The 25998-nt window shown below is 38.6% G+C and overlaps 1 protein-coding gene across 2 annotated transcripts in view; it reads left to right on the top strand.

Annotated features, from left to right (window-relative positions):
- SORCS2 (sortilin related VPS10 domain containing receptor 2) overlaps positions 1-25998 on the top strand; it is an 863802-nt gene that overhangs the window by 486904 nt on the left and 350900 nt on the right. The window lies entirely within an intron of this gene.

Here is a 25998-nt window from a genome sequence, read left to right as displayed (position 1 = left end):
TTATTGAGCCACACACGCCTTTTATGCATAGTCCCATGCAAGGGGTCTTCAACACAGAAACACAGAGGTTGTATCCCAGGATCCTCAATATTTGGGAGCCCAAGCGCGGGAATGGGGGGGGTCGCTGTCCCTTTGTCTCCCAAGAATAGAATGCCCACCACTCTTCATCCCAGGAGAGTCTGTGCCTAGGAGCCAAGGCGCGAGAAAATTGATTGTTTCTTTGTTTCTTTGTCTCCCAGGTACAGAAAAGCCAGCCAAACTAGCCAGTGCCCCAAAAGTGTCCTCACCAACCTCATGAACTCTCACAACGGTGCATTACCCGACCAACCTCTGTTCGCGAGATTCTTGTGCTGAAACCATGCAAGGGAAGCATCTCCTTTCGGAATACGAATGCTCCCCGGGTTGGCGTTTGTCTATAAGAAATGGCGGCCACCCATTAATTACTTCCCTGGCGGTTTCGCACTTATGTTGCAGGCGCCAACGTTCTAATTATTTGGCGTAAGCATTCACTGGGGTGGTCCCTGTTCAGGAGACGAATAGATTTCTTTCATATGGCCGCTCCCGAACGGGATATAAGGTACAGCACACTAAACCCAAGGGGAAAACACACAAGACTAGGGGGAAAACATACAAATAAGAAGTGGTTCTGCCTCATCATGAACTAAATGAGATGCGTAATGGGCAAACATGTTTATTTTGATTTATGATTCTGAATTCTGCCTATGGAGCCATAAAAAGAGATGACAGATGGGAAAAAGAGAGCATTGATGGCTAAGGTACACTCTCTAAATGTTCATTTTATTCACTGATCAAGTGATAAGTGAGCAATAGAAGGAAAAAAGGAGGAGCAGTAAAACAAAAATCCAGATTTAAATATAATATAGAAAGGGGTATTTTTTTTAAACCCCATCATTCTTATTTACCCTTAATAGGGAACACATGGGTGGGTGGCGGCATTGTAACATGACTGTGTAATACAAAAATTGACTGTTCTACCCATGCATAAGTCTATTGTCTACGCTACGCAAAATTAATAACGATATACTCTTCCAGATATTAATATATATATATTTTTTTTACTGACCTGAATATTTTAAATAAAGGATTTAAACTTGAATATTTACCTTATCAATATCACGCACAATATATTAGTTGATAACTGGACTGCCCTTTTCAGACACAAAAGAATATTAAAGAATTCAGGACTTTCTGAGCGTTGGAGTACTCATATCAGGGGGAAATGGCACAGATTTAAATTTGATTGGTCTCTAGGTACAATAAATGCTTCCACCCAGAATTAGGGAACAATGATGATGGGGCAGAGGGGTTATGTTTTTTTATTAAAGACTGGTAAAGCTGTGCAGAGTCCTTGGGAATTCTAAATTAAAGCCAACCACTGCTTACTTTTAGAATGTGTTTTACCAGAAATAACAAGCGGATATTTTCTTTTGCAAGGGCTGGTGTTCATCTACCAATTTCCACAAAAGCATATACACTATTAGAATTAAATTCACTCCTTCCAATTCCCCTCCTAAAGGAAAATTTATAAAAATGTACGAAAATGTACACAACATGTGATTTTATTTGCTTGTGTAATACAATGGCATTTATGACTGTGTTTTGTGTTTGTTTTTTGTTAGTTTACTGGTTTATCTAACAATATTACTCCATAAATGTGCAATTTTGATGAAGTCTCAATTAGACTCCAGCAAATAGCTATTTTAGATTATTCACATGAGTATGTTCCAGAAGATTGCATACTATAAATGTTTTTTCATCATAATCATATATGATATATTTAGTAAAAAAACTGTGCTTTACATGAATGCATTACTGTTGATTAACTTTTTTATTACAAAAGTGAAAATTCAAAGAAAGGCTTATGAAATCATGCTTGGCTTACAAGTTAACACTTCTCAGAAAAGAAACTTGGTATTTATATTATGAAACATATTTTTGAATGGACCAGGAAAATATTTTTTTTACAATGTTTACTTTATAGCAACAGATAGCACCCAAATTCATTCTACCAGTTTGAGTTATAGAAATATATTTTATTTTCTGGTGCTGGGGCTAAACACTGAACACTGAACAAGATTACTCTATTTTTCTATAAATAAGACAATGTTTTTTTCAATCTTTTTTAAGTCTAAAATTGGGGGTCGTCTTATACATGGAATGTCACTATAGGGGTAGGAAAAAAAAAACTTGTGTGCAGGAGATGGCCCTTGCCGCGTTTTAGTATGTCACGGCCCACACACACATCCAGTCTAACTCCCGCTGACTCACTCACCCAATCTCCCCCCCGCCGACTCACTCATCCTATCTCCCTCCCGCCGATTCACTCACCCGGTCTCCCTTTCCCCGACTCACTCACCTGGCCTCCAAGCCCCGCAGTTCCATAATGAGAGCCAAGCCAAGATGGATTGGTAAGTCTCTTGGTGGCCACCACGTGGTCGACAATGCTGTGTGCAGGGGAATCAGGAGTAGCCAAGTTTCAGTGTGCCACGGCCCACACACATACCGGTACCTGATCTCAATCCTGTTGAATCACTCACCTGGCCTTCAAGCCCCGTACCCCCATAGTGAGAGCACTTCTGAATGCTGTGGCAAGGAGGAAAAGGTCCCTTATGCATGGGAGCTGCAGCAGACATCAGCACTTACCACTTACCATCAACGTAGCTCCAGAGAAAATTTTATAAAATAGCAAAGTTGTTTTATTTGTTTTGTTTTTTTATCTCAAAAAAAAAAAAGGAGTCGGCTTATACATGGGGCATTTTATACACGGAAAAATATGATATTTGTTCAAAACCTTGCGGCATATGTTTAAATAGTGAGTCTGAAAGCAAAATGTATGCTGATTGCTAGTCACGAACAAGCCGTGCTTTTGTAGCATGTTCTACTATTGCGGTGGAATCAAGCATTTGCTTCAAGTAACATAATTTGGATGAAATCACATCTCACTTCGATGTTTATGTGTGATTTGTCTTTATTAGTGAAACTTCTAAAAATGCTGTCATTCACAGTAACTCAAGATAGTTTGTGCACAAGTTGGCTGCAATCTTCCAGACAATTGTTAAAATTGTCTTTTTTGTTTCTGTTTCTTTGTTTTCTTTTTCAGCATTGTCGACTGAATAAATGATTACCAGTTTTTGCATAGCTTGAAAATCTGGCTCATCCTTCAATATGAAGCCATCAAGCATATGTTATTGATGTAGATTAATTTAGAAATAAACAAATATGTTTAAATGTCTATCTGTTCCTGTCCAAATCTGAGATGATTAAATTGCGTATACGCAGAAGTAAGCTCACACTGACACATGGAGTTCAGGTTAAAAGCACTTCAGAAAATTTAATACAATCTGGTTGGAAAACAGTTGTGCAGATCTTTTTAAAAGCAAAATGACATCATCATTGAATATCAGATAATAACAAATAAACATCATTGATTGGATTAAACATTATGTGACTAACTTCGTGTCCACCCACCAATATTATTAATTGGCTCAGGGGTTTGAGTGACCAGCTAGGTGTCCTCCCACCGGGAGGTGGTATTGTTCTGGACAAGGGTGTGGACAGAAGGCTCAGGCGCCATCTTTCCCAGCATGAGGTTTACTCGGTGGAAAGGGGGGCTTGAGCGTCATTTTACACAGTCAGTGATATCAGGCCTCATGTCCAGGTGCAAGGTCTCTTATGAATAGAACATTTCATTACTACTGTGTTCTCGTGGCCTTCAAACTATACTATCTTACAAGTCTTAAGGAGTAGCCAGCACCTCCTGGTACTTGTCCTTGTAGGAAACACGGTCTTTGTCTACTGTATTAATTGGGTTGAGAAGTTCAGTCACGTAAGGTAGTTTTAAAATGAACAAGTTAAGTCATGAGGACAAAATGGAGGATTTGAAGAAGTCAGGTTAGGAGGACAAAATGGAGGATTGTCACAATATAAGGTTAAAATGGAGTTAGTACAATAATTCAATACAAGTACAATAATAATTTTTAATAATTCCACATCAGTCCCCCCTATGAAATGTTAGATTCTAAGAGATAAAACTTTATTATGTTAGTATCAGAAGACGTGTTAACCCAAAGGCACAAAAATGACTGGAGTAACGGTTCTCAAAGTCTTCTTAGTTCTTCAGAGGGACATCATAAATAGACAAGCTTACATTACCATATGGACTTGTGTTATCTGGAATATAGGCACAAGTAGTCATGGTGACAGGTAAACGTTGTTGGTTGCAATAGATATAATAAATGCAAATCAAAATATTATTATTATTATTAGCAGTGACGGTTGGGAAAATGGACTCAAACTTTCCTTTTACTGCAAAATCATCTGGTACCCCCCTTGGCACACCTATGGCATCAATATATATATATATCAATCAAACTTTCCCTTTAGAGGGGTGCTCCTCTTTATGTTCTGAAGCATGAATGTGGTGTGTCAAGAGTACCTTGTCATGTATTATGTGTATGGACATAATAACCTTGGCTAGGGTGTAGTATTAAACCTGTCCCACGCTACATCAGCGTAGGTGGACTCGGATCATTTAGTCAATATTAATATCACCACAAACTCAGGATGGGCAAATAATCCTGAGGGAGCTTGGCGTTTGGATCTTTTTAGCTTCACGAGGTCTCCTTTTGGGGTCCTCGGCTTTCCATCGATGGCAGGTGGTCAGGCATTATTATGGCCATCAAACACCTACTTGCTGGTATCTTTTTATTTAACAAGTCATTTTTTCTTTAGAGTCAAAAGTGTGTCAAAATCAACAAATGTCACTTCTCATGTTGCAGAGAGAGTCTTGAATCTGGAACAATGAATCCACTGAGTGATCTCTGCAACTTTCACAATGCACTACTGGGTATATGGTCTTGGATGTCACATTGATGACCGGCTAGACTTCTGGCCATCCTGACAAAATGTCTATGATAACTAGTGCATATTTGACCCAGTAGCTCTTTGTCATCTGGATTCTTGAAAGGGATATTGAGAGTTAGCTAGGTGCTTAGGAGTATTTTAGAGATCAAAGAGTTCATGAGGGTCTTGGATAGGTATAAAGTTCCATGGGCTCACTGCCCAGTACATGTTTTTGGGTAAACAGAGCTTAAGAGCGTTGGAGTACAGCCCGTCTTCAAGGGTTGCCCCTTTCTGTTTTTCCAGCTTTGTATTTCTTCAGGGTCAGTAGCTGCTTTGTCATTCTCTTAGAAGCTTGAGATCTGTAGGTAGGATCTACATGGTGAGTATAGAAGTTTCTTTAGCGGACACCATTCTGTCCACTTCCCTTGGTGCACTTGTGGCTTGGTTGGCAGCTTTTAGTCAGCTGAGTGGTGCTTCTTATCTTCCAGATTGATCCAAAATAATGTGCTGCACCCAGGGCATGTCTTGAGTCAGTGTAGATATTGGCATGTCTTCCTTCAGGCATTTTGTATGCCACTGAGAAGGCTGTCAATTCAGCGTCTTGAGCAGATGTGAGTGAGGAAAGTGAAGGTGCTTGACGTACCTGATCTTCTGTAGCAACAGCAAATCCAGTATGGTACCTTTCCTCTTTATCCGCAAACAGAGTGGAGTCAGGATCTGGTAAAGCTACTGCATGCTCTGTTGAAAGGTGTCTTGTTTCTTCTTTCATCTGTTCAAAGCAACCATGAGGAGCAGTAGAAGAGGTTTCCTCACCTATTTCTGTGTGAGATTGGGGGGTATTTGTCTTTCTATTCACAGTTCTCTTGCTGACCCCCCTCTGTAGAGATCTGTAAATTGAATGTTCATGTTTTGTTCTAATGAGTCAGGTTCCTTTCATGAGATTTCTGGGGACTTAGTGTAGAAAAAACATGAGGGACAGCCACCTCCCTTACAGGTGTCTTACTTCCATGGGAATCTGGGTCAGGACCGCACTATTTCTTTGAGAGTGCCCAAAACAGTTCTTTCATGTCTGAATAATTTTAATTTTTCGTTAGTGTGGTATTCCCCCCTGGGAAGTGGCGGAAGAGTGGCCAGAGCAACTTTTCTTCAAAATATAATGTTGTCAGGTAGAGGCAGAGTCGTCTATGAGTGGAGGAAATTGGTAAGGAATAAGAAGGGAGGAAGCATATAAAGGATACAGATATGGTGGTGGGGAGATGGAAGAATGAGTAGCGGATAGAGTGAGAGGGAAGAAGGTGGAGTAGGAGGAGGAGAAGGAGGAGTAGAGGAGAAGTAGGAGGAGAGAGGAGAAGGTGGAGTGGAAGGAGAAAGTGGAGTAGAGGGAGGAGTAGGAGGAGGAGTAGAGGGGAAGTAGGAGGAGAGAGGAGAAGGTGGAGTAGAGGGAGGAGTAGGAGGAGAAAGTGGAGTAGAGGGAGGAGAAGGAAGAAGAAGGAGGAGTAGAGGGGAAGTAGGAGGAGAGAGGAGAAGGTGGAGTAGAGGGAGGAGTAGGAGGAGGAGAAGAGGAGAAGTAGGAGGAGAGAGGAGAAGGTGGAGTAGAGGAAGGGGTAGGAGGAGAAAGTGGAGTAGAGGGAGGAGTAGGAAGAGGGGGAGGAGTAAGAGCAGGAAGGAGGAGTAGGAGGAGGAGAAGGTGGAGTAGAGGGAGGAGTAGGAGGAGGAGTAGAGGGGAAGTAGGAGGAGAGAGGAGAAGGTGGAGTAGAGGGAGGAGTAGGAGGAGAAAGTGGAGTAGAGGGAGGAGTAGGAAGAAGAAGGAGGAGTAGAGGGGAAGTAGGAGGAGAGAGGAGAAGGTGGAGTAGAGGGAGGAGTAGGAGGAGGAGAAGAGGAGAAGTAGGAGGAGAGAGGAGAAGGTGGAGTAGAGGAAGGGGTAGGAGGAGAAAGTGGAGTAGAGGGAGGAGTAGGAAGAGGGGGAGGAGTAAGAGCAGGAAGGAGGAGTAGGAGGAGGAGAAGGTGGAGTAGAGGGAGGGGCAGTAGGGGAAAGTGGGGGACTGCAGATGAAGGGGAGGGATCGGTGGGAGGAATAAGCGGGGGTGGGCAGGTAAGGGAGCAGACAGGTGATGTAGCAATGGAGGAGACATCAGAAATCAAGACTAGGTAGAAATGCAATGGAGGCTGCAAATAGCCCATGTACAACAACTATTAACTGGCCCTATGCTTTCCCTAGAGAAAAATAATAAAAGGCTAACATGCTCATCTTGTCTCCACAAGCCTCGAACGTTTCACTCCCATGGGTGGCCCATGATGGCTTGCCCACCACTTCTCCACACGGGGTCTTGTGCCCGCGGAGACAGACGCTATCCCTGACTCTAGTTCTTAATTTAATAATTTATATCTAACATCTCAAAATGTAATTTCTACTTATATCACAAATATACATTATCACAATTTTATGTCTCGTAAATGGGATAAAATTTATTCTACTCTTCACTGATAATGTATTTTTAAAACATACAAAATAGACAAATAACATTGCCTTCTGCAAAATAAATGGAAAAGATAATGGAGATTTTGTTAAGCTTATAAATGGCTATACATTGATTCACATTTCTTGTTCTCCAGTTTCTGGCTGTTGATGACAATGTACAATGTAATAGAGCAGCGGAAAATGCTAGTAGAATGCTTGGTTGCATAGGGAGAGGTATTAGCAGTAGGAAGAGGGAAATGCTCATGCCATTGTACAGAACACTGGTGGGACCTCACTTAGAGTACTGGATACAGTACTGGAGACCATATCTTCAGAAGGATATGGATACCTTAGAGAGAGTTCAAAGAAGGGCTACTAAACTGGTTCATGGATTGCAGGGTAAAATTCACCAGGAAAGGTTAAAGGATCTTGACAGGTATAGCTTGGTGAAAAGACGAGACAGGGGAAATATGATAAAAGCATTTTTAAATACATAAAGGGGAAACAACACAGTAAAAGTGGAGACTATATTTAAAAGAAGGAAAAACTACCATAATAAGAGGACATAGTCTCAAAAATAGAGGGACCAAGGTTTAAAAATAATATCAGGAAGTATTACATTACTGAGAGGGTAGTGGATGCATGGAATAGCCTTCCAACTGGAGTGGTAGAGGTTAACTCAGTAGAAGTGTTTTAAGCATGCGTGGGATAGGCATAAGGCTAAGCACTTGCTGCTAGTAACAGATCTAGAATTAATATACTATAATGCCCAAAGTCTCAATTCCTACGCATATGCAATAATAAAATATCTGGGCTTACAACAAAAATTATGTTAGTCAGTCTTTAAACTTGGCTTATTCATTTGTTCAAGAAATCTTGGTTTATTAGAACTTTCTTTTAGTAAATGTTCTTTAAGATAACCCTTCTTTCAGCATGTTATCAATCTTTGTACACAAAGCTAAAACACACTTGTTACTTATACATGAAACGATAGACATATATATTCTATCTACATATTAACCAATATTTGTCACAGACACCTTCCTGACACAGGGAAACTAATAGCAGGATAATCCTAGTAACCGTAACCTTTTTGTTCATAATATATGGGAATTAAGGAAGACAGCATGTCTTTAAGATAGGATGAGCATGACACAATACACGGGCGGAAAATAAATAAATAAAATAAATAAATAAACTCACGGAATGCAAACAATATACCTACAGCCATTAATCACTTTTCCTCTTCACAATCTAGCTTAACAACTTTGCATATTCCCTCTATCCACATTGCATAGCAATGCAACAAATCACACTTGCCTTTACATTTTTAACTCGTCCAAATAATTCTCTATTCCTGCATCAGATTCACTTTCCTAACCTTTGTAATAAACACTGAGCTACATCCCTGGCTCCTTATCTTATACAACAGTCTTGGAGAAAATACTTTGTTCCATTGCTAAATCTTATTAGTTTCTGAATAATTTTACTGAACGCTGAACTGAAAAACCAGGAATGTCACCCCTCCCTCTCCCCCCTCGCGTCTCACAGAAGGCAAGGAGAGAGCCAGCATGAAGTTTTTTAACCATGTCAGCGCTGGAAAGACAGTTACGTTACAATTATTGCAAAAGCAAAGGGACACAAAAACACAACATTTAATAATACTCTTTAGTGAAACTCAATACAAAACCCCCACCCTCTACCAGGGTAATGGCTAACACAAAATACAAAAAAACAATTATTATAATATACATACATTCTTAACCCTTTGTGATCTAGTTCTTCCTCAACCCTACCTTCGTGCTGAATAGCATTGCTACTCTGTACCAGTAAGCTTGCTTTCTTCTCTGTCAGTAATCTACCACATGAAGGCACAGCAATTTTACACACTTTAGCAATCTCTATCTTCAACTAGATCACACGTGCTAGCCAGCCCTTATTGGGCTTTTCCTAACCCTGTTCCATTCCCCTCCTATACAGGCATCCCAGATATAGGGGAAAGAAGATTAAACAGATTATCTACAATGGTCAGCTGCCACTCAGAAAGGGTGGGTCCCTCCAAGTGCATCTTCCCAAAACGCAGACTAGTCACTAATTCCGTGTACCCGAGGTGGTAGCCACGGATTGGAGTGGGGTGAGAAGTGTGTGACCAATCACTTCTCTCACAAGAGAAATAGTAGAGGATAGTATAATAGTGTAGGAAGTGTAGAAAAGATAAAAAGGTAAGGAAATCCTTAGAGACAGACACAGGAGTTCATGAGACTCCTAATTAAACAGACAAGACAACAATACAGTTGAAATACAGTGCATGCATCACAGTTCAAATGAAATCAACAGTAATTCCTTTCCTTTACTCGTGTGCTTACTCCAAAGTCACCTCCCTCAATCCCGTAGTATCTTACTACCAACGGCCAAGGATAACAACTAACACCGGTCCGAAATCCATATGCCTCCCTCGTCACAGCAGCCCACTAATAGTGTCTGCGCTACCCTCACTCTTGTAGTGCCCCTATAAAGACCCACTTTATAAGTCCCACTACTCCGTGGTGATGAAGACAGCAATGCCTGCCCGAATTCACACACCACAAAATAAAAATTGGAATGGCTCCAGCTCAGCGCTCAAAGCTGGAGGGTACCACCACTCTGCAAGCAGAGTAACGTGCACAGAGAAGCTAGCTAGGCTATCAAAGTGACACAAGAAGGATCCCCAGGAAACTATGAGTCTACACAATCTCCACAGATCCAACACACCTCTTTTTCCCTACAGCCCCAGCCACGAGGCTCCTAAAAGAGTTAAACAGGAAAAGATGACCCCCAGGAACACATCCACAGGTCAACCCCCCTTTTTCCCTACAACCACAGCACCGTGGTTCCTAAAAGGGGTAAAACAGGCAACAGAAGACCTAGGCAAATCCCCTCAGGTCCACCCCCCTTTATCCCAAAAGAGGTAAAATACAAACAGATAAACAGACAAACCGAAGACCCAGGCAAGTCCCCTCAGGTCCACCCCCCTTTATCCCAAAAAGGGGAAAACAAGCAAGACAGAACCCCAGGCAAATCCCCTGCAGGTCCACCCCCCCTTTATCTCAAAATGGGGAAACAGGCAAACAATTCAAACACAATTCAAACACACCCAGGCAACAGATAGACTAAAATGCAGGTAAACAAGTGAGTAACGAGACACCGGGCAAGATATTACCTGTCTTTGATGTCCTCCCGGGAAGCAGTCACAGACACGTGGACGGGTCAATCAAAGGGGCCGGAACATACCGGTGGCTCTGCAGAAGTCTCTACCGTGTACTTGGAGGTGATCAGTCTCCCTTCCTACCCCCAGGATTCCCCCGTCCAACAGCATCTTCCTTAGGACGGCTCACCGGCCAGACATAGCCCGATGCCCCACGTTGGATGCGCCAAATTGATGTAGATTAATTTAGAAATAAACAAATATGTTTAAATGTCTATCTGTTCCTGTCCAAATCTGAGATGATTAAATTGCGTATACGCAGAAGTAAGCTCACACTGACACATGGAGTTCAGGTTAAAAGCACTTCAGAAAATTTAATACAATCTGGTTGGAAAACAGTTGTGCAGATCTTTTTAAAAGCAAAATGACATCATCATTGAATATCAGATAATAACAAATAAACATCATTGATTGGATTAAACATTATGTGACTAACTTCGTGTCCACCCACCAATATTATTAATTGGCTCAGGGGTTTGAGTGACCAGCTAGGTGTCCTCCCACCGGGAGGTGGTATTGTTCTGGACAAGGGTGTGGACAGAAGGCTCAGGCGCCATCTTTCCCAGCATGAGGTTTACTCGGTGGAAAGGGGGGCTTGAGCGTCATTTTACACAGTCAGTGATATCAGGCCTCATGTCCAGGTGCAAGGTCTCTTATGAATAGAACATTTCATTACTACTGTGTTCTCGTGGCCTTCAAACTATACTATCTTACAAGTCTTAAGGAGTAGCCAGCACCTCCTGGTACTTGTCCTTGTAGGAAACACGGTCTTTGTCTACTGTATTAATTGGGTTGAGAAGTTCAGTCACGTAAGGTAGTTTTAAAATGAACAAGTTAAGTCATGAGGACAAAATGGAGGATTTGAAGAAGTCAGGTTAGGAGGACAAAATGGAGGATTGTCACAATATAAGGTTAAAATGGAGTTAGTACAATAATTCAATACAAGTACAATAATAATTTTTAATAATTCCACATCATTATGAAACCTTTACACTGAGCAGGCAATTTAGTCACTCTAGTGAAAGTCCTACAGCAGGATTTTTCTCTTTTCAACAAGAGTTTTATATTTTAAAACTTATAGAAAAGCATTTTAAGAAATTAACTGAAACATAAACATATTATATTCATATAATAATATAATAATATATATATATATATATATATATATATATATATATATATATATATATATATAAAATGAAAATATCCAACAAGTATAGAAGAGAAAATTTGACATACTTCCAAATTGCTGATTTTCGGTTAAAACAATGTATCTGTTCTCAAGATGGGTGTCTCAAATATTAACTAAAAAAACATTGGAGATGGTAAAATCTCTAATTAAGCAGTTAGATGAATAGAATCTCCAATTCAGCAGTTCCATTTTTTCTATTTCAGTCTAAATATTACTACTTAACTTATATTTTCCCCAACCCATTGCTTATTTTACAAACCCAAGAGACAATGTGAACTATTTCTCCTAACACATTGTGAGGGCACAAGTCGAATCTAAGTTGTTTGTGTATTTCCTTATTTACTAGTATTCTTTTAATTGTCATCATACTTTTTTTGTCTGATTTCTGGTCTAATTTCTGGTCTTTATCCTTTAACCTTAAAATCTGTTTCTACTCCATTTAATTTCTCTATAGTGTGCTCTTTATTATTTTACTATTATCTGCTTCCATTATATGAGTTAATTATATGGAGATTCATGTAACTTTTTCACTAATGTATCTTTGTATTTGTTCCGTTTAGAATGTCCTAGTATTCTGTGCAAATATCAGTCAATACATTTATAGGGTTATTCATGAAAGTGAGTATTCAAGTTTAATTTCAGAATTACATGTGATCCATCCATAACAAAAGTTATATTTGGCATTCTTTAACCCCTTAACACCGCAGCCAAATGTACAAGTTGTGAACGAAAAAAAACGTAAACAAAACCTGGCATTTGCGCTATATGTCTGTCCAACCGTAATTCACCTCTTTCATATTAAATGCACCCCCCCTTATTATATATCATTTTATTCAGGGGAAACAGGGCTTTCATTTAATATCAAATATTTAGCTATGAAACATAATTTAATATGAAAAAAATGGGAGAAAATAAGATTTTTTTTTTATTTTTTTCGTTCTACATGACATTTTAACTGTCAATGTCATAATACTGTTTGCTTTTACTGCAATAAAATACACATATTTGTATTCAGCAAAGTCTCACGTGTAAAACAGTACCCCCTATGTACAGGTCTTATGGTGTTTTGGGAAGTTACAGGGTCAAATATAGCATGTTACATTTTAAATTGAAATTCGCCAGATTGGTTACGTTGCCTTTGAGACTGTATAGTAGCCCAGGAAATAAATTTACACCCATAATGGCATGCCATTTGCAATAGTAGACGACCCAAGGTATTGCAAATAAGCGATGTCCAGTCTTTTTTAGTAGCCATTTGGTCACAAACACTGGCCAAAGTTAGCGTTCGTATTTGTTTGTGTGTGAAAAATGCAAAAAACGCCAATTTTGGCCAGTGTTTGTGACTAAGTGGCTACTAAAAAAGACTGGACATACCCCATTTGCAATACCTTTGGTTGTCTACTATTGCAAATGGTATGCCATCATAGGGGTAATTTTCATTCTTGGGCTACCATAGGGTCATAAAGGCAACGTAAGCAATCTGGCGAATTTTAATGTGAAAAAAATTAAACACAAGCCTTATATTTGACGCTGTAATTTTTTAAAACACCATAAAACCTGTACATGAGGGGTACTGTTGTACTCAGGAGACTTCGCTGAACACAAATATTTGTGTTTCAAAACAGTAAAAAGTATTGCAGCAATAATATTGTCCCTGTAAGTGCTGTTTGTGCGTGAAAAATGCAAAAAAACGTCACTTTTACTGGCGATATCATGGTTGTAATACATTTTACTGTTTTGAAACACTAATATTTGTGTTCAGCGAAGTCTCCCGAGTAAAACCCCCCATGTACAGGTTTTATGGTGTCTTGGAAAGTTATAGGGTTAAATATAGTGCTAGCAAATTAAATTCCCTATACTTTCGGCATGGGTGGTCAGGCAGGTCCCGCTAATTGTAATTAATTAGGATACCTAATTATGTAAAATTATTACATAAATATATGTGTAGAATTAATATATGTATATATATATATACATATGTGTATATATACGTATATATATATATTTTTTTCTTTTAATATTTTTATTTATATATAGGTATATATATAGTGATATATACGTATATATTTATATATATAGATATATATATTATTTCGTTCTACGTGTATTTTGATATAAATATATATATATATTAATATCACAATACAGTTAGAACGAAATAAAACACATCTATATATTTTTTAAAATTTAATTTTAATTATTTTTTTAATTTTATTTTTTTACGTATTTACATATTTATTTATTTTATATTATTTATAAATATATATATAACAATAATTATATATATATTTAATCAGTATCAGTCTACGTGTAATTTGATATTAATATATATATAATTAAAATACACCTAGACGGTGTATGTGTGTGTATGTATATGTGTATATGTATACTTAGATCATATATATATAATATATATATATATGATCTAAGTATAAATTTTATTTTTTACACTTATTTAACATTTATTTGATTTGATTTCAGCCAGCAGGGGGACCAACTGTCATTACAGTTGGTCCCCCTGCTGGCATTGCTGCAGCCAGCTATACCGGCCATGTGATTGTGAGGTCCTCGCAAGGACCTCACTCTCACATGACCGGGAGGGACCGGAGGAGGAAGATGTGCCGCGGGGGGGCTCCCTGGGAGTCCCCCCAACCGCGATCGCCGGCGTGGGACCGCCGGCGTGGGACCGCCGGCGACCGGGTAAGTTATTAAAACCGGAGGGCGTACTATTACGCCCTGCGGCGTTTAGAGCCGCTTTTAAAAGGACGTAATAGTACGCCCTCCGGTCTTAAGGGGTTAAAGTGGTTTATTTACCTCTTTATATCATATCTTAGTTTATTGTGTCATATGATGCAGAGAAGTGGGTATTGTTGACATTTTTAAAGGTTATACTTATGATGTTCACGTAGAAACGTCAAATATGGGATATAGATTGCATTGTGCTGTTGCTCAGTCCAGGCTGAATCGTAAAATTAAAATATGAAGTCTTATATTTTATTTTTTTGCTAGATTTTAAAATGTGTCTACATTCCTCAAAGTTATATCACTTTAACCCCTTAAGGACCAAACTTCTGTAATAAAAGGGAATCATGACATGTCACACATGTCATGTGTCCTTAAGGGGTTAAACTTCTTTGACTTGTAGTATGTGATATCAAAAATACAAATCATTCTTCTTACATTTTAAGAACATTTTGAAACAGGTATTGTGAATCGAGCTTGTCACAGTGCTGCCATCTCTGTAAATGTGAACACTTCCTTACTTATGACATTGTTAGTGATGTCTAACATTTAGATTTGACTGTAACGATTTAAAGCAATGCTTCCAGTTGCTAATTTTATAAATGTATTTCACTCCTAATGTACAGAAGTTGGAAATTGCTTTGTATCCCAGTTAAAGATATGAAGTTACAAGTTTAGCAGTAATCTTTTCTGCTGCCCATGAATAATATTATAATGAGTCTGCAGTGTTAACCAAATTTATTGTACAATTACAGAGCAATTTGATGGTAATTTGTCCTGCGTACAGTGCTGGTGTTTCGTGTGTGTGTGCCTTGCTGTGTTTTGCAATCTTCATTTGAGTATTACTTACATCTGTGTAAAATACTACACTCCAGTAGGCATCATTTTGCATAAAAATATACACATTTTCACAAAATAGCATTGTTCGATTATTTACTTATTTGAATAGATAAAATTGAAATATGAAGAAAATAAATTCCATTTGACTATTTAAATCTTCTAAGTACATAAGACAGTCCCACAATATGCACATGATATAATGAATCTATTGATTTTGGTAACAACAACGTTTTATATCCTATTAAATTTTACAAAAAATCTAAGAAAATGAACTTAAAGTACACTATAGTTACCAGAACAACTACAGCTTGTTGTAGTTGTTCTGGTGAGTATTGCATGTTCCTGTGCCAGAGAACAAAAGTAAAAAACAAACAAAAAAAAAACCCACAAGACACAACAAGGTTATTGGTCAAAATTTACATTAAACATACAACTCTTTGTTACATTCCTTAAGACTCTCGATGTCCTCACATTATTTATTTATGTATATGTATGTTTGTTTCTTTGTTTTTCTAAAGGCCAGAGAGTATTTGTGGCATATTAGGTGCTATGGTGTAATTTCAAACTTCGCTCTACTTTCCATTTGCATCGTCTCATAAAACGAACAGATCCTGTTCATCTTGGGAAATGCATTCTCTAGGATTACGATAAAATAGTTGTCTTATACCATGATCGAGTAGTTAAAGGGATACTGTAGTGCCCGGAAAACAAAGGTGTTTTCCTGGCACTATAGCCGTCCCCTCCCTTCTGTCCCTTACCTCAGTCCAGAATCGATGTCCCTCGGCACTGGCTCACGTTCTCCTGCGCTTCTCCCCCACCGACATCAGCCTGAGGGTGAGACTTAATGCGTATGCGCGATAATGGCTGTGCTCACATTAGGATTTCCCCATATGAAAACATTATACAATGCTTTCCTATGGGATTTTGGCTGATGCTGGATGTCCCATGTATAGCAAAAGTCACATAACAGCCCAGAAGTCCCTCTAGTGGCTATCTGGTAGTCAGCCACTAGAACAGGAGTTAACCCTCAAAGGTAATTCTTGCTTCAAGGGGCTGCAGTGGTATGGGTGCCTATAGTGTCCCTTTAAGAAGAACAATATAATATGAATGTAAAGGCTTTTTTATTTGCATACATCCTTTTACTATTTCTTTTCTTATTAAAATGTACTAAAAATGTTAAATCTGCTGAAACACAATCTTTAATAATATCATTCTAATAGAATGTAATATATCTTAATATTGTATTAAAAATGTAAATTGAAAAATAATTCAAATAATTTCCCAGCCACATGTGTTAAACCTGCAGCTCAGTGATTTCCATCTAATATTTTTCTCCATTTAAAATATTGGCAATATTTTTAATGTATTCTATGTTGGCACCATTGCCAAAATGAATAATGATAGTCAAACCGATATTTTACACCATCTTGTGAAATATCAGTGTGACTATCATTATTCAAAAGCTCACTATCTCTGAGTGTATATAATTAGAGACACTATTCATTTTTATCATTACTTTTGCACTTTTGTCCTTGTCAATCATGTGTTTTCTGCAAACTTGTATATTTTCTCATTTTGGCCTGTACCTGCCATACTTACTAATTAAATCACCTATTTCAAAACGACATTGTAATATTTTTCCATTAGCATACTTAAGGCATTTTCCCCGATATGTCTCATTTTCCGTTTACGTTCTAACTGAACCAATTTTATTGCAGTTTTTTTAAATCGTTCTGTTCTGTAAATAATGTTGTTCATTTGTGCTGCTTTTATATTTAACATGTCACTTTATTCCATGTTATATCCTAGCTGACCATTCTGCTATCATTTGATTCTTAACATATATTATACCCATTGCCGTACCCTGATAAATGTACATTCTTGTTTGAGGGTTGTATCAAACGTATAGAGCAGGGTTCACTGTAAAGTTATTATGGTGGAAGGTGTGCTTGGGCACCATTTTACCTTATGGGGTTGCACCTAAAGTTTGTCCCCTGGCACCTGACTGCTCTTGCTCCAACTCTTTTTCCTCAAGACACCATATAGTCCATGAAGGTTTGAGTTTGTTGTTGATGACGGGCTGAGAGTGTCAGATGACAGAAAACTGTTTGACATTTGAAATGTTGCTGACAAATTACCGTGTAGACCTTCCTTACAACGTATCTGTCTGCTACTTATCTAACCTGCACATCTTTGCAGAAGCTAATTTCCCCAGCATCTTCATACAAACTTGCAAGTAAATTTAAAGGGACACTAAAGTCACCAGAATAACTACAGCTTATTGCATTTGTTCTGGTGAGTAGAATCATACCCTTCAGGCTTTTTGCTGTAAACACTGTCTTTTCAGAAAAAAATGCAGTGTTTACATTACAGCCTAGTGATAACTTCACTGGCCACTCCTCAGATGGCTGCTAGAGCGGCTTCCTATCTCAGTCTTGCCTAGTGTGCATCATAACATATCAGTATCTCCTCCCTCTGCACGAAGACACTGAACTTTCCTCATAGAGATTAATTGATTCAAGATACTGATTGGCCAGGGCTGTGTTTAACTTGTGCTGGCTCTGCCCCTGATCTGCCTCCTTGTCAGTCTCAGCCAATACTATGGGGAAGCATTGGGATTGGTTTAAAACAACACTTTTGATGATGTCAGCAGACAGCTTTCTATTCTGAGGCAGACAGGGGCAGAGCCAGCAGCCCAGGCTTGAATACAAGTCCAATTTTACTATATTTAGGGAGGAAAGAGAGGGCCAGGGTGGCTAGCTGGGGGTTTTAACACAATAGGGTCAGAAATATCTGTTTGTGTTCCTGACCCTATAGTGCTCCTTTAAGTAAACAATTCCAGAGCAGTCTTTCTCATTTACCCCATTTGGTCCTCACATGTCCCCAGCTAGTGTCTGCTTGGTAATCTCCAATGTCCTCTCTATGTTGTCAAAGTCTCTTAGTGTTGCTTTGCTTTCTGTCTATTGAGAATACATTCAACTTGCTCAAGCATTCTACAGCAATTATTAACAGACAGACATCATGGGTGTCATGCATCCAAGATTCTAAAATGCCTCTTTCTTAGTAGTTCCTTTACCTGCTCCCTTTCTGTGCCGTCTTGCTAACTTGTTCAACAAAAGCCCAAGTGCAAGGAGCACAAACCTTTCTGGGAGTGGAAGTTAAGTAGACAATTAAAAGCTGAACTTCAAGTGCCAGAAATCGCTGCTCTGAGTGAAGCATTGAAAACATTTGATATTTGCTTATCAGCCCCTTCCCAAACACGACACTGTAGTTTTTGACACAGGCGAGTGTGTAGAATCATGAGCATGTTCACAGTTCTGTTACTAGGAGTATAAAATAAAATTATATTAGCCTCATATGTCATGTGTTAACTGCTTTTTGTTTTACTTGTTCAACTTATCATATCTGATCATTAAAACTGTTGCTGGGGCAGCACTGTAAATTCCAAAACACTTACAGCAGTACTGGAGACCGTATCTCCAGAAGGATATTGATACTTTAGAGAGAGTTCAGAGAAGTGCTACTAAACTGGTCCATGGATTGCAGGATAAAACTTACCAGGAAAGGTTAAAGGATCTTAAAATGTATAGCTTGGAGGAAAGACGAGCCAGGGGGATATGATAGAAACATTTAAATACATAAAGGGAATCAACACAGTAAAGGAGGAGACTATATTTAAAAGAAGAAAAACTACCACAACAACAACAAGAGGACATAGTCTTAAATTAGAGGGACAAAGGTTTAAAAATAATATCAGGAAGTATTACTTTACTGAGAGGGTAGTGGATGCATGGAATAGCCTTCCAGCTGAAGTGGCAGGGGTTAATACAGTGAAGGAGTTTAAGCATGCATGGGATATGCATACGGCTATCCTAAGGCCAGGGACTAATGAAAGTATTAGGAAAATTGTCCAGACTAGATGGGCCGAATGGTTCTTATCTGCCGTCACATTCTATGTTTCTATGTTTCTACAGTGTATAAGTAAAATCAGCAGGGACGGTAAATTCATTTTTAATTTAATGATTGCATCATTTTTAATGCATTATCTATATATTGCATGACTATCCAGATTCATGGATAGATAGATAGAGACAGATTTCCGACTATACGGTTGCAAGAAAAAGTATGTGAACCCTTTGGAATGATATGGATTTCTGCACAAATTGGTCATAAAATGTGATCTGATCATCATCTAAGTCACAACAATAGACAATCACAGTCTGCTTAAACTAATAACACATAAAGAATGAAATATTGCCATGTTTTATTGAACACACCATGTAAACATTCACAGTGCAGGTGGAAAAAGTATGTGAACCCTTGGATTTAATAACTGGTTGAACCTCCTTTGGCAGCAATAACTTCAACCAAACGTTTCCTGTAGTTGCAGATCAGACTTGCACAACGGTCAGGAGTAATTCTTGACCATTCCTCTTTACAGAACTGTTTCAGTTCCGCAATATTCTTGGGATTTCTGGTGTGAATCGCTTTCTTGAGGTCATGCCACAGCATCTCAATCGGGTTGAGGTCAGGACTCTGAAAGGGCCACTTCTTCTGTTTAAGCCATTCTGTTGTTGATTTACTTCTATGCTTTGGGTCATTGTCCTGTTGCAACACCCATCTTCTGTTGAGCTTCAGCTGGTAGACAGATGGCCTTAAGTTCTCCTGCAAAATGTTTTGATAAACTTGGGAATTAATTTTTCCTTTGATGATAGCAATCCGTCCAGGCCCTGACGCAGCAAAGCAGCCCCAAACCATGATGCCCCCACCACCATACTTCACAGTTGGGATGAGGTTTTGATGTTGGTGTGCTGTGCCTTTTTTTGCCACATATAGTGTTGTTTGTTTCTTCCAAACAACTGAACTTTGGTTTCATCTGTCCACAGAATATTTTGCCAGTACTGCTGTGGAACATCGAGGTGCTCTTGTGCAAACTGTAAATGTCCAGCAATGTTTTGTTTGGACAGCAGTGGCTTCCTCTGTGGTATCCTCCCATGAAATCCATTCTTGTTTAGTGTTTTACGTATTGTAGATTCGCTAACAGGGATGTTAGCATTTGCCAGTGACTTTTGTAAGTCTTTAGCTGACACTCTAGCATTCTTCTTCACCTCATTGAGCAGTCTGCGCTGTGCTCTTGCAGTCATCTTTACAGGATGGCCACTCCTAGGGAGAGTAGCAGCAGTGCTGAAATTTCTCCATTTATAGACAATTTGTCTTACCGTGGACTGATGAACAGCAAGGCTTTTGGAGATACTTTTATAACCCTTTCCAGCTTTATACAAGTCAACAATTCTTAATCGTTGTCAGGGTACCTGAGGTCTCTACCTCTGAGAGAGGTAGAGACTTGGAGGTTTATCCGTCCAGAGGGGCTGTTTCCTCCGTCCCTCGCGGCTCTTCCGGTCATTTACACGCCGGCCGCGAGGGATCCACTTCCTTTTGTAACACGACGCCCAGCAGTCGACGTCATGACGCCAACCCGGACCGACCTGTCACTCAATTGTCTGGAGACTAATCAGGACTCGTCGGAGGCGTGTCTACTCTCCTGAGCCAGGGTATTTAACAGTGCTTCTTCCATTTGCTCATTGCCCTGTCGTGGTTCTAGCCTGTCTAGTCACCCAGCGCTCTTGTATTCCAGTTATCCTTTTGGTTTCGACCCGGCTTGTTTGTATTACTCTGCTTATCTCTATTACCCTTTGACCCGGCTTGTTCCTCGCTTACCTGTCTTCTCGTTCCCTCGACCTCGGCTTGTCTTTGACCATTCTCTATATCTCCGTACGTTAGTCCGGCCATTCTAAGGTCCGGTATACGTACCTTTCTACTGTCTGTACTCTGCGTGTTGGATCCCTGTCCCGATCCTGACAATCATAGGTCTTCTGAGAGCTCTTTTGTGCGAGGCATCATTCACATCAGGCAATGCTTCTTGTGAAAAGCAAACCCAGAACTGGTGTGTGTTTTTTATAGGGCAGGGCAGCTGTAACCAACACCTCCCATCTCATCTCATTGATTGGACTCCAGTTGGCTGACATCTCACTCCAATTAGCTCTTGGAGATGGCATTAGTCTAGGGGTTCACATACTTTTTCCACCTACACTGTGAATGTTGACATGGTGTGTTCAATAAAAACATGGCAACATTTCAGAAAAAAGGAAGAGTCCCAGTTTTAGGTCCCAGTTTCCTTTCCTAGGAGGCTGTGGTACATGTTCAAGACCCATGAACCGGATGCCTGCCGAGGAGTGATTGTGATGTAGATGTAAATGCCTTGAGACGGGTGTTTCCCGGTGTAGGCAAGACTTTTCACCACTTTAGGCTAAGGATATGTGAACATGTAAATTCTGTCAAGAGACGTTTTGAAACACCCGTCTCAAGGCATTTACATCTACATCACAATCACTCCTCGGCAGGCATCCGGTTCATGGGTCTTGAACATGTACCACAGCCTCCTAGGAAAGGAAACTGGGACCTAAAACTAAGACAAAGAGAGGCGTTTTGGATTTACCATCTCAAAACGCTATCTCCCCAGGGGTTAAATGAAGGGTTTTCATATTCCCCGTTTATTTAAAGTACTGCAATAATTCTGATAATAAATGGTATCTTAAGTTATGCCTGTATATATGTATATATTCTTTATTTATTTCTATTAATATTTGGTGTTCATATGTCCATTCACTTTTCTTGTATTATAGGTCTAAGAGTTTAGGGGTCTGTTTTGTGCTTGCAAAACTAATGGGTTACTATTTACAGTGGCAATAAAATAATTGTCGGCTTCTGTGTATGATTGCCCATATAGCCATTGTACTTATCCCTTACTGGTTTACAACGGTTATAAGTTGTTTCTTTAATTGTACTAAAGCTACACAATACAGCCATAAAAATCAATCCACATACTTGACCTATATGACACAATTTGGACATTCCAAGGGTTAACTGTTAAGCTATGGATACTGCCCTTTAGACATAGTAAGTATCCATTTATATCTGTTCCGGGCGGGGCACTCAAAGGGTTAATTCCCTTCCACCTGACTATGTTCAGCTTTCTGTTCTGGCCACCTCTGACATAGAAATGTGGGCTGACACTATGGTGTGTTACACCACACCCCCACAGCCCCATTCGCAGGAGGACCAGAGCAGCTTAGACACAATCACAGGTGATTACAATAAAACTTATGAGCTTAAGGAATAAATTTACCACCCGGACAGTTTCTGCTCACTGCTGATACCCCTGAGGACGGCGTGTGGTCACGCCGAAACGTACGTCGGGTTCTTCTGTGTTTTTAATACTCTTTGAGCACTTTGCTCTGAGCACCTTTTTCATTTATGTTTTTCTAGCATGTGTGTGTAATCTGGGGCTTCAGATGTTATGACAGCATTTAGATTAGAACACCCACGAAGGTGTTTTATAGGAGATAGGGTATTAGCATAGCACTACTGTTTGGTTGGGAGTGTGTGTTTCTCCCTTTCCCTGTTCTCTCCTACTGCTTTGTTACCTGAGTTATGTATGGGGGTACATATTGCCTTCTATCCCCTCTCCGTTTTTTGTGAGGGTTCCTTTTGGCTATTAGGCTCTTGACTAGCCCTGTTCCTACCATACATATTTCTCCCTATATTATTCTGTCCATCACTGATAACCCAGGTTTGTAATAGATTTCAATAAAGGCTTTTTTATTTTTTGGCAACTACACTACTGTTGAGATTGGACTGGGTATTTACCCTCTGGGCGGTCTTTATATAAGACATCCCTTTTGGGGGTTTTTTCTTCCTTTTTTCTACAATTTCCAGGGTTACCCCCTTTTAACCAGTCCAGGTGACCTCTATACTCTGGAGGCTCGGCAGTGGGATACGGGAGTGTCTTTTCCTCCCCCCCCACTTTCCAGCCTTTTGAGTTTCCTTTTTCTTGTTATGGCAACATTTCATTCTTTGTGTGTTATTAGTTTAAGCAGACTGTGATTGTCTATTGTTGTGACTTAGATGATGATCAGATCACATTTTATGACCAATTTGTGCAGAAATCCATATCATTCCAAAGGGTTCACATACTTTTTCTTGCAACTGTATTTAAAATACTTTTCTAATTTGGAACCAATCTAAAAGCTTCTAAAGACACTTATCAAAAGACATTAATGAATCTCTACCACTGAATTTTTTTTTTATACAAACAAACTAAACGCTAATAAGTAGTTTGGCTATTTTTATGGGAGACTTGGACATTTATTTGCATCTGAGAATCTGTTGCTTTGGGATTTGTGCTAACTAGCTATTTCCAGTTACCTCCAAGTTCTGTGATCTTATAAGAATAGGAACTCGGAATTCCCAGGTGGCTTATAATATTCTTATTTCATGGAGCTGGGACTGTCATTTCAAATATTATAATAACGAAAAAGAAATGTTAGCAAATGTTTCATGTAATTATCTATGTATGAGTACAACATTGATTTAAAGAGATTGATGTATTTCTACATGTTATGTAACATAATTTACACTTAATACATTTCCCTAATGTATTATTCATACATATGTATATTCATCTGGAGGAGCAGAAAATAGAAACCTGCCTAACATCAAGCTAATAGGAAAAGGAGACATTTTAAGTGTTACTTTAGATATTTGTTATTTCAGATTCAGAGAACTTATTAAAACAGCACAAAAGCATAAACCGGCTTCTGACGCTTGTTCCATGAAAAATACATCTGTGCCAATTGAAGGACCATTGGCGAATTTGTGGGAGAGAGTGGGTATACGGTTGGGTTATTAGGGATAAAATCCTTCTGTTGCACCAACTGTTGGCCACCGGTTGTTTTTGTTTGTTTGTTTTGTTAACTTTGCTAACTGGAACGACTCAGCTGCCAAGCCTTAAAAATTGTCTGACCAGAGTAAACATACTCCATAGAAATCCATGGGAACCAATCTGAAATTAGCTAGTTACTATAGTGTGTAGCTTTTGGCATGAGTTTTAGGTGAGTTGGGATGGTAACATTTACACACTTTAGTGTTTTCTTTGTAAGTGTGACAGAGTGAATTTGTGTCTTTGTATGAACGTGAATTTGTATCTTTGAATATGAGAGTGTTTGTTGCTATCTACATCTGTATGTTTCCAATTAAGCCCCTAAATATTTTGATATTTTCAACATATTGATATATATGTTTATCTATAATATTTTAATAGTTTATCCAAATATAATAAATCATTTGACATGCTTATTCAAAAATATTAAATCAGTTCCAAAATGTGCACGAATGTTCATCTTGATGTGATTGACTGATTATGGTTTTATATATATTTTTAGCTATCAGATGTGTGCTAGTGAGTGTCTGTGAAAATATGAGTGTATTAGTAGGTAGATGTGCTTCTGATTGTGTGTATATTCATGCATGTGGCTAATAAATGTTGGTAGGTAGCTTACTATCTTCGCATGCACGTGTATGGCAATCGCTTTGGGAAGAGTCATTTTGTCGGTGTTCCAGAGCACCATCTTATTCTCAAACCCAGGCAGCCAAATATCTCTTGGCTCACGGTGAGTAAAATTATTAATGTTATTATTGATAATCCTGACACTTTTTATTTCCCATTTTCCCCAGAGCCCACATAACTAAAATACTACCTACATTTTGGTATTTAGAGCCAACAATGAGAAATTTATATAGTTTTACAAAAATAATATCTCAATTATTCTTTTTGGGGGATAATTCGAGTTTATTTTCTCTCTTTGTCATTATCTGAATGCTGAAGACTAACTGCAATTACAGTTGATGCTAAACAGCAATTTAAAGATTTATACGGCTATTTTTTGCTGTTCAAAAAGTTATTCATTTTTTGTAATATCCTGGGTTGAAAATAAAGAGTTGGACTATTACAGAGATAATCACCTTCCATTTGTAAAATTAGCAACTATGAGAAATATTCAACAGAGTCATAAGGAAACATTAACGTAGAATTATGTTATGTAAAAAAAAAAAAGAGTTGAATAATACAGTGAAGAAATAAATGTGTAATAAAATTGTGGAAGTTTATTTTACCCAACTTTACCCCAAAAACAAATTTAATAAAAAAAAAATTCAAGCAATTGGACAAGGGTTCTTAAAAAAATATTAGCTAATCGCTACCCTTTCATGTGTATTGTTCTGAGCAGACTAGTTTTCTTTTGCTTACTTATTTTTATATGATTTTGCAATAAGCAACAAGAATAGCTTAGAAAAATAAACCTTTTCTTTCCACATCTTGCCATTGCTGCCAAAAGTTCAAATAATGTTTGGCTCCATCATTAACGGGAGCCACCCGTTTCACTTTAATGGTGTCAATGGTGAAACAAACCCTCATGCAAACATATTATAAAAAATGTGTTAGACAATTGTGATGTCTAACACATTCACACATTCACCTTCAATGTTAATTGAATGTTTAAACATTATTAATTTTGCTGAACCTGCCTTTGTCTTAATGTGGCTGATTTATTTATTTTTTAAATTTTCTATCTATTGTATGATTTATGTTTAAAGAAATAATACCGATTCACTTTTTACCATCATGCCATGATTTGCAATAAATTGTAATCTATAGTGATTTCATCTTTCTATCAATAAATATGTGCCTAAACTTGGGCATCTGGGTTCAAACTAATTGTGATTAGTCTGAATTTTGGGTAATCAACGATTCACCCAAAATCC

The sequence above is a fragment of the Pelobates fuscus genome, chromosome 6 (assembly GCF_036172605.1).
Source record: "Pelobates fuscus isolate aPelFus1 chromosome 6, aPelFus1.pri, whole genome shotgun sequence".
NCBI classification, from domain to species: domain Eukaryota; kingdom Metazoa; phylum Chordata; class Amphibia; order Anura; family Pelobatidae; genus Pelobates; species Pelobates fuscus.
This window is presented reverse-complemented; position numbering and strand designations above follow the sequence as displayed.